The sequence below is a fragment of the Peromyscus eremicus genome, chromosome 6 (genome assembly GCF_949786415.1).
Source record: "Peromyscus eremicus chromosome 6, PerEre_H2_v1, whole genome shotgun sequence".
Classification (NCBI taxonomy): domain Eukaryota; kingdom Metazoa; phylum Chordata; class Mammalia; order Rodentia; family Cricetidae; genus Peromyscus; species Peromyscus eremicus.
In genome coordinates, this window is record NC_081421.1 from 8,750,510 (window position 1) to 8,761,730 (window position 11,221).

Below are 11,221 nucleotides of genomic sequence, written 5' to 3' on the forward strand. Positions count from 1 at the left end.
TACAGTTGAGTCAGTCCCCAAGTCAGGAAGTACAACACTGAAGAGGTTTGTGCCCCAGTGAGTGTCACTGAACTCTTCAGAGACCAAATCCTAAATTTGGCTGAATTGAGAGCTCCAGTTACCACCCAGAGAGGGATTTCTGCCTCTTAAAAGATCCTGAGTTTGGGTACAGCAGTGGCTACATATATCTAGAGTCTGTGGAGCAGGACAGTGTATATAAATGAATGTATTTCTTTCCTTGTGATTCCTTACCCAATGTATTATCACTTATAGCAAAACCTAGTTACTATTCCTTTAACAAAGTGAAGTCAAACATTTTTCACGAAGTATTAATTTCTAATTCATGACCCAGCTTTCCACCGAAGCTGCATTTTTCCTCTCTTTAAATAGAAAGTTGGTCTAAACACAATTGTAGTTTAAGAGCAACTTGGGGTTCCTGCAATATTACATTATACTTGAGGATCTCAAACGCATTTCAGAAGTAATTGCATTTCTACATAATATTTGTGTGTCATGGTGGTAATTCCAGCAAATGGTGAGCTTCATTTTGTTTTTGAAGAAGACTTTATCTTCTTCACTGTGCTGAAAATCTGTCCTGAATATGAATGCTATTTGTGGCCTAATTAAAGGCTGACTTAGTAGAGAAGCAGTAAGGCTAGAAACGCCAATTAGTGGTCTATAAAAGTACAAATAAATGAAAAAAGAAAGAATAAAGGTAAAATAAAAAGTGAAAAGATTGCTGGCAATGTCTGTGTAAGTGCACATAACAAGAATGACAATCCTGAGGTTGGACAAATATTTCACAAAAGGGTTGCGTAGTAGTATTTGCTCCACCCATGAACTTGGCCTATATGGTCCAAAGGAGGCCGTGCTTCTTGCCATCATAAATGACCTTTTAAAAGGAAAAGGAGAGGGGTCATGAGGTCCCTTTTCCCTGGTTCCTGGTTCCTGACATGAGTGGACTGCCAGCTCCTGGTCAGAACAGAGAACGACTTCAGCTGTTTGTTTGGTTCTATATTCGTGAGTGTATTTCCTCAATTTATATCCCAATAAATTCCCTACTACCCTTAAGCAGACTCCTGTGGATATGGCTCCAAGGTTAAGACCACTGGTTGCTCTTCCAGAGGTCCTGAGTTCAATGCCCAGCAACCACATGGTGATTAACAGACTTCTATAATGAGATCTCTGCAAGAACATTTAATGTCAGTCACAACTTTGGTAAAGTTAGAGTGAATAACAAAGAAGAAGGAAAAAAACTGTCTTTACAACTTGTTAAGATCAAAATACATTTAAACATTAAAAACTTCTAAAAGGTTCAATTATACTTTCACTGTGGAAAAAAAACACATCGGTCACAGAAATAGTCATTATTACAAAATATTTCTACTTTAAGTCTCCAGTATGCATGTCCTTTTAATACACACACACACACACACACACACACACACACACACACACACACACACACACATTGCTTACATGTCACCAGTGCAATGCCACCATTTTAAAGAAGAAAACATTTCTTATTAGAACTTGGCAGGTGTCCCCAGCTGACAAACATATGCAGGAAACATGTCTCAGGGCAGCCTCTCTGCAAGGCTCCCTGGGTACATTTTCATTTTAATCAGTTCTTAAGTCAAGCATCCCTAGGAAATACACGCCTGAAAAATTAATGAAATCTCACATAGAGGACAATAGTTTTCAGATGGTCCTTCACCTACTTTTTTTAAAAACAAGTGGAAAAGCATTAAAATATTAAAAATGCAATATATCTGTCATTTTATATAAACATCAGGACATGCATTAATGGCTGAACTGATCTCACAATTTATTCATTAATCTGCTTACTATTGTTTAGCTCATTAGAAAAGCCTGTAGACACATTTAGTTATTTGAATTATTTTAATTCTGCTGACTATATCAACATGGATGCATGGCCATTCACTAGGACATAAGCAACCATAAACAGCTATGTTCTCAAAGAAACATGACCACCTCCATACAACTGCCGCCAATCATTCTCCAATGGTGTGAGATGTCAATGGCCCATTTTAATAACATACTTTCACTTGCATTCTAATATTTTAAGAATGATGGGCAATAAAACAATAAAATCATTAATGAAGCTTTTTCACATGAAAATTGTCTACATAACTCTGAAATAAATATTAAAAATATTATCCGTAAAATCAAAGAAAAGATTATTTTTGTTTCACAATCTTTTAAAAGGTCATGGTCATAAAGTAAAGCAAAGCAAAATGATAACTTTAATAGAACTGAGTATTGTTTTCTAAGACGTTTAAAGAAATAATTTTTACATTTTAAGTCAAAGTTTGTTTTCTATTGATTTGGATTATGACAATAATTGTTTTCTGTTAATGGTATTTTCTTATTTCCTTAGCTCTAGTTTATTATGTAATTTTTTTAAAGTTAGAAAATCTCATGCGACTGCCTCACTATTTTGAGCCAGAAGTACTAATAAAAACAGAACAGAAAGTTAGATAAATCATGACAGGGTCTAATCATCATCAGACTGCTATGCATTAAAATATAAATAGTATTATGTACATTAAATAAATAGATAGAACCAGCATAAAAGGACAAGCTCTGAGGGTGGGGAAATGCAAAGAAGAAAGGAAAATATGCATCAAAATACTTTTACTGACATAATAATAAAAATATTGCTACCTACCTCATAATAAGGTCTCACCTAATGAACTGTTTGCCTGTAGATGTTGATGTACACATCGTTTTGTCATTTGGTCATCTTTTACTCTTCAATTCCATTGAGCAATTCAGTTGTCATCTTGCTTCTCCTAGAATATCTAACCACTTGTAATATAAGTTTCTTCTGTTGGCTTTTAATCTATTTATCATTCTCTGATTTCTTAAAGTTTACTGTAAGGATACAATTTTCTTCCTTATATGTTAGTAATTAACTTATTGCAACTTATAATTAATTAATTAACTGTGCTATTTCATGGATACCAAGAACATCATATTTGAACACTGGTTATATTTCTGGTTTTAAACTTTAAGTCTTTTTTTTATATAAATCTTGTATGAATGTTGTCTACATTTATTTAAAACTCTACTTGATAATGTTAAATAGTCATGTGCACTTAAAAGAAATAAACAGGAAGTGTGATTTTAAAAGATGTAAAGTATTTATTCGTATGGTAGAGTTGTTTCCTCTGAAATGAATCAATCTCCCTAATGGAAGAGGGAGAATCATGAGCTCAAAGAGATGCAAAAATGCAAGTTTTCTTCCACAGTGAATGACATCTGTGGAAGAGAACTCTTCCAGGGTCAACTGCATCCTGAGCAGAGCGCTACATCAGTCAGTGCTAATGAGTCACTATCTGTGCTGTGGTGGACTTTTCCATGATCCAATTGCCCTTGAGTTGCCTGTGTTCCTACTACTAGCTCCTTCTCACAATTCTTCAAACCACCTCAATAACCACTTTAGTTCACTGAGCTATACTTGATTGGTATCTCTTCCTTTCTTTTTCTTATTCCCCCTGGGGTCAGTTCCCCATCTTGGCACATACATGTTTGCTCTCATGAGCCCAAAAAAAGCAACACAGTAGTGCATCTGTGATGCTTCTTAACTCTAAGGACCTAAGTTGCTGTTAAGTATTTTCCCCCATTAACCTGAAGATCTCTCTTTAGCATTTCTTGTGATACTGGTCTGCTTACAGCACTGTCCTTCTACCTTTTTATTTGAAGATATTGTTTTAAACATGGAATGTATTTTGCCATATCAAGAATTACTGTTTTAAATTTTATTGAAAAATCATACAATATATTCACATCATGGCTCTGACCAATCTCTTTCCAGATTCTCTCCTTCCCACCTCCCCTTTCTATCAACTCCGTGCCTACTTTTTCTCTCTCCTAATAGGACAAACAGACAAGTAAAACAAATAAACCAAAATGTTTTAAAAACAATGAGAACATGCATACACACAAACCAAGAACCAAAGGCAGACATCAGTAAGATTTTTTTAAATTCCCAAACAAAGCAATATGAGATCTTTTTTAATCTACAAAAATATCATGGACTTGGATTTCTGTTGCCCATCTACTACTAAGCACAGGGTCTATGTTAATATACCAGTGAGACTGCATTGTAGAAACTGATTATTCCTTTGCCAGCAGTTGTCAGTAGGACATATCTTTTTGGTTAGGATCCTTGTTTACTTCCCTCTCTCAATACTGGGACCCCGTCTGGCTTATATCTGGACAGAGCCTGTGCATGCTAGCATAGTCTCTGTGAGTTCCTATGTGCACCAGTCCTGTTGCATCTGGAAGACACTGTTGTCTTGCTGTCATCCATGTCAAGTGGCTTTTACAGTCTTTCTGCTTCCTCTTTAGCATATCTCCCTGAGCCCTAAGGGGGGAGGGGTGATAAAGACATCACATTATGAACTGCGTTTTCCAGTCTCTTATTCTGTGTACATTGTCCAGTAGTGAATCTCTCTATTAGTTCCAGTCTACTACAAGGAGAAGCTTCTCTGATAATTGCTGGAGACCCCGATCTATGGGTACAGCAGAATGTCATTGGGAGTCATTCTATTGCTGTGCTCCTTTAGCAAAACAGGAGTATTTGGTTTTCCTCTAGGCCTGTGGCCTATCTAGTCTCAGTTTCTAAACCACACAAGAATGTCAGGCATGGGTTCCATCTTCTACCACCAGGTTAAACTATGTTGGAATAGTTTACATCTAGTTCAGTCATTGGCCGAAGGGGTTTCATGGAAACTCCCAAATAACTCAGGCTAAAAAAGTTATTGATTGTTCTCCATAATCTATACTTGCAATTCTTAGATGGAAGCCTTTCTTTCTGTATTTACAATATATATTTTTTAAATTCTCTCCTTCCAAACAGGATAACTACAAATATGGTCCAACCCCAAACTGTTAACTTACTTAAAGTTAAGTAAGTGTATGAGTTCGTTATCAGTGTTGTAAATTCCATATTCTTAAATATGAGAGTAAATAAGCTTTGGCTTTCAGATACCATCTCATCTGTATTTCTTATAGTCTGTGATGAAATGTTTGAAGATTCAATACTTCTATGTTTTTCATATTTGGTACAAAGTATCACATTTAAATAAATAAAAAGGGAACTTCAGTGAATAAATAGCATAAACAAGCAACAGTGACTATTACAGCGATGTTACCATGCATATTGTATCTGTTAGTCAAAGGAATGGTGGATAAAACCTTTTCATTATAATTGTGGAAGTTAGTATGTATTCCAGTAATCCTGTGTAACTCTGACCTCATATGTAATACATTGTGTTTTACACTTTAAAAGCAAGTTGGAAATATAATAATGGATTTAATACCAGTAAGTTATTTTAACTTTATGAACAAAGACAATATTATTTTTATAAATTATTTTATAGCAATTATGGTCTTGCAAAGATGTAACATAGAACAATATATGAAAGCTCAATACATAAAACATGTCATCTTAGAAAATGAATAATGTTATAAAATCTTTAGAAATAAGTAAAATATAGCCACACAATAATTTATAGTCTAATTATTAGGGCTATCTTTAACACTACCATCTTACATGGTAATAAAAATATATTTTATAGTATAAAAATAAAATTAATAACTAAAAATTTGCAAAATTTTGTTTTTTAATCATGTGCACAATTTTCTGAAACCAGATAATATAGACATAAATGAAGCTCCATCATCAAATTATGATATTATTTTAATGTACTTATCTTTATTTTATTAGATCCTACTCTATGGCAATAGAAGACTAACAGTCTACTCTAAATTATATATTTACTCAGTTACAAATTAAAACATAGATACTGTGGTAGTGTAGTATACAAACTCATGAAAATTAACATGCATGCTCTATTCCTTTAGATATATATTATAATTTTAGACATATCAAAATTTAAGGTAAGCAGATTTTTTTAATTTATATATTCAAAATGAAAGAATAATTAAAAATAAGAAGAAAGGATTTATAGAAAAGAAGAGAATCAAACAATATTTAAACAAATTTAAAGTGCTTTAATAAATGATAATTACCATTTTTATTTTCAAAGTTCATATCTTTATGAAAACAAAGTCACAGAACATATCTCTCATGATCTAATGTAAATCTCTCACACATTGTTTCCTATAATTATTATTAATGTTTTAGGATTTTCTTTTTGAGACAGACTGCATTAGGATGGCCTGAATCTTACTGTAATATTTAGCTAAGGCTGGCCTTGAATTCCGGATTCTCCTGCCTCTACTTCACCAATGCTGGGATCACAAACATAAGCCCTCAGACCTAGGTAATTATTTCCCTTTAATGCTTTTATTTGTTAGTAGAAGATTATAATTGTAAGTCCAACTTATTTTCATGAAAAATGTACCTTATGGCCTTTTCTCACATCAAATAAAACTGCACAACCTCTTGCCAGAGTTCAAAACAAAATACACAGCACCAATAAATACTGAAAACACACACACACACATACACTCACACACGCACACACGCACTCATGCAAATGCAAACACACAAACACCGCTCTTTGAAGAAGCTGAAGGAAGTCCCTGAATAATCCATGAATAGCGAATTCAGAAAAAAAGCACAATGCTCATTCTATTAACACAGATACATTTTGCCTCTGGCAAAGCTCTGGGCATACATATCCCATATGGATGAAACAACTCTAAATACTGTTTAGATGAAAATTTTATTAGATTAAATGTCAACAGGCTAAATAAAAAACTTGAATTATCTATATTTAAATAGTATTCAGTGGAATACGACTGGGAACTTGGACAGTTCTACATGTCACCAAAAAACATCATAATCTTCATTTAATAACCAATATTAATGTTCTAAATATTGATGTTTAGAATAATGCTTAATATATTTCTCAGATAGATGTTGCTTACAAATCTCCTCTTTCTTTTTATTAACACATGAAATCTACTGATAACTTGGGTCTGGGTTATAGAAAATGCAGAAAGTCCATGATTCTTTCACAGAGAAAACTATAGCTTCTGCCTGTTTGCCTCTCCCCCTAACCCTTGGCCTTTCTCATCATTATTTCACTGAATAATCAATAACTCTTCAAATTACTGTCAATATCACGGTTACTTTCTGCCTTCCACTGGTCTTAGAATCTTCCATATACTTCAAGTATCTTGCTAATAGGTGTCCGTCTTCAAATTTGTCACTTATTGAATCTTATCTTTGTTACCACCTTTATGAGTTTCACTCCAGAAAGATTGTAGTTTTTCATTCTGTAATTTCTGGACTATTATCCTTGTTTTGGAAGTATGTGTATTGTTGCTTTTCTCCGTGGAGCATTATTTTTTCTAGTGCATGTTTTGATTTGTATCCATTTCATCTAAATATCTACTCTTTCTCCATCATAAGAATAAGTCTGCCATATTTTGTGTGTTCCCTTCTCATGTTAGCTACTTAAGGCACTATCATATATTTACCAATGACATGGTAATTTGAACGTAAGAAAACAGCTTAACCTAAACATGTTGAGTTTATTGATACACACTTAAGGGAAATTATGAAAGTTCATCATATAAAATTTTATTCACAAAACTAAAGGGTGCCTTCACTTGATTAGTGCTTCCGTTTACTCATTTACTCAAAATATTCCATTTTAATTAAACTAATTATTTTGCATTGTAGATGTTCTTTTCACTTCCTTAGAGTTTGATATCACTCTATCTAATCAATTTTCACACTTTCATGTTCATGTCACTGCCTTCCCTGTAGGCATATCCATCTAGAGATGAAGGCATGGAGAAGTCATGTTTTCCATAATTTTTTAAACAATTAAAAAATTACCCTTTCATTAATCAACTGTATAAAGACCAATCTTTTAACTGAGAGTTTTACTTATCTGTAGGACAGGCTACAGACATGCAACCTTCAGATCTGAGTTCATTGATCTGTTTGTGCAAACAAACATATCCTCAAAGTAAAGCTGTACAGTTTCACGAGATAATTCTGGCTTGAATCTGATTCACAAAGTAACAATGATATCTAAGCAATTATCTAAGAAGAACAGCAAAGAAACTATTGTTAGGATTCCCTGGCTATCACATGACAGTTACCTCTGATGTAACTCCTCGAATCCAAAGTCCAACATATTCTGGAGGCCCAGCTTTCACAGCAAGTACCCATAATTTGAAACCAAGATTTAGTGCATTTCATTCCCTCTGTTTCAGAAGCATCACTTTAGGATTCCTCTAATAATGTTCAGCAGATTTCATCCAAGTCACCTGGGTTGTGAGTGACTACCCCAGGGAGCCTAGCCCAGTAGATTGTGACCTAGGAATTGGCACAGAGAAACTGAACTTCTTCCTTTAGTCATATTATCTAAGGAATTCAAGTAGATCAGTGACTGTTAGGGACAAGGGACAATAAATTAAGAAAATGAAACATATGTTATACAGGGGAAAAAAGCTTGACAGATGTTAATAGGTGTCTAAACATCTTAGTAAAAATTCAGAGCCAATAAGAAAAGAGTCTAGATGATATGCAGAGAGATAGAGGTAGATATGATGTAATTAAGGAACTATCCCATGCTCAGAAAAGATGGGAAGTGTTTTCCCAGGACCATGTTGTAGATTAATTATAAATATCCATGGTATAGAAAAGTGTGGTGACCAAAAATAGAAAGCTTATTGACATATAACAAAGAATCACCAAAATGCTAAATAATAACTTAGATACTTTTCTTTGTTTAAATCTGGTATCTAGTTCTTAAAACTCATACGATTGAAATTAATCTAAAGTAGACTTAAGGTAAAAAGAAAAGGAAAAAGATACGAGATTATAGCAATCTGAATAAAAATAGAATCAAGAATTGGGACTGTAAGCTACATTGATCTCCGTGTTTCCTCCACAATGACTCAGAGCCCTAGTCTGGAAATGTGGGGGTGCGGAACTGCTGGATTCTCAAGTTGTGGACTATTTAGGCAAGCTTTGGAAGTGAAACAAGGAAGTACAAAGTATTCTTGAGCTATTTCGAGGAATTAGCTTTTCAGCTCCAGTGCCTCTGATTCTCAGACCTGTGAAACTCATGTAAAAGGATAGAAGAACTTCTAAACCTTTGAGCAGATCTTAAAGTCCAGTCCTTGTAGCTGGTCTGTTGAATCAATCCTTTTATTCCTTCCTCCTTTAGCTTCCAATTTCATCTTTACCTGCCCATTTTCCTCTCCTCTCCCCTACTTATCTCTGCTGTCATCTATTCTATTCTTCCTCTTTCTCTCTTGCTCCCTCTCTCCCTGTACCTCTTGTCTCCTCTCCTTGTTTCTTCATATTGCCCTGAGTCACAGGAGTTAGATTTTATGTGGTTAACTCTATACTAAAAATGGACTGTCTTTGCTTATGAGAGTTATGCTCTGTCATCTAAGGTTCTGGATTACTAAACTACGTATTTTTTTTTAATATCTGTCTACATAAAATGAAGTGAACTTTAGAACAAGCCATATTCTTTTTGGCAAGCATGGAAAGGCAAAGTACCTGAGGAGGTGATATTTAAAGGACACCTTCATTAGAAACCATGCTTCTGCCAGAGAATTCTGTAGTTCTGGATTGTTTGCAAATAGCATCGGATTCCAAGGGAAAACACTCTCAGTTTAGAATTGTGATCTAGATTAGACATTGCCTAGAGAGTCAGTCCTGAGATGACTGTATTAAAACCATTAGATGATTTACCATTTATAGAATTTTTTTATAATTTTTATTTTAGAATTTCAAAATTTTATATAAATTTTATACACTATAAAAATTCTAATTTTAAAATTCTATAATGTTATTATCATAAGCCAGGCGGATCTCTGTGAGTTCGAGGCCAGCCTGGACTACCAAGTGAGTCCCAGGAAAGGCGCAAAGCTACACAGAGAAACCCTGTCTCGAAAAACAAAAAAAAAAAAAAAAAAAAAAAAAAAAAAAAAAAAAAATTTCTACTTATTAAGATAAGCAGAAAAGTATATCTTTTAGAGGGATGAATAAATTCAAAAGGAACATAGGAATGGGTTGGTTCCAGACGAGCACTGACATTAGTCATCACATCTGCTATAAGTAAAGAAAAGCCCATCTATTCTAACAAACAACAGGATTAGCTTGTATGTCTAAGTTTTTGGAGTACACATGATTTCTTGGAAGCCTATATTGTGCCTGAGAACTTTAGGAGCCTGGAGAATGTGAATGTTATGTGTTCAAAAGCAAAACAAGGTTTACTGATAATAGCTTTTAATTCTTTTTGTCTTATTAGTTGTTAAGTAGTTGTTATCTAATCACATACAAAAGAGAGGTTATCCTAGTAGAAACAAAATTATAATAAATAGGCTTGATTTTGCTATTTGATTTTAATATATGTGTGACAGCTGAATGACAAACTTTTAACTAGATCATATTGTTAAAATGAAACCAACATAAGGTATTTCATGTGAGCAGATATAAATCACAATTGATTAACTGTTACTTGGCTGCTATAGGGATTAGTCTTATTTTTAATTGTTATTACTATTATTATTATTATGTTAAGTTTCTGAGACAAACCTCACTATGCAACCCGAGGCTGGCTGCACAATCTGGGCAGTCTTTCTGCCTCTGTCTCCCAAGCACTGGAATTACAGGCATTACCCAACACACTAGGCTGAAGACATTCCTGATAAACTGAAGGAATTCAAAATAGTTTGCCTAAGCAGGTGTGGTCCTGGTGCTGATGTACAACTCATGGGACTAGCTTAGCAAACATTTCTATATCAAAGTTAATAATTCTGCATCTAATGAGTGTGAGAACCACATATCTATTAAGATTCTGGTTTTGTAGAAATTGAAATAATTTTGAAGATCTTTTCTCTACAGATAAAATTTATAGCCTAATTTTTAAAGCACATATTTGGCACTGGAATGAAGTTTAAATGTCTTGTGAAGATGATAATAAAGAACAAGAAGTGACAATACAAAGCTTCTGGATTTACTGTGCTTTTTATCATGCAGTAAGGTTTAGTACAGGGTATGTGGCTCATTGACACAAACTGAAATTTCACACATACAAATATAAATTTGCTATAAAAGTCAGTATTCGACCTCATTTATTATAATTAGAACAGACACCATCAATGTGGTCAACAAAAGAAAAAGAGAAAGTTATTTCAAAATAATGTTATGAATGATTAGAGATTTACATGTGGAGAAAGAAAGACC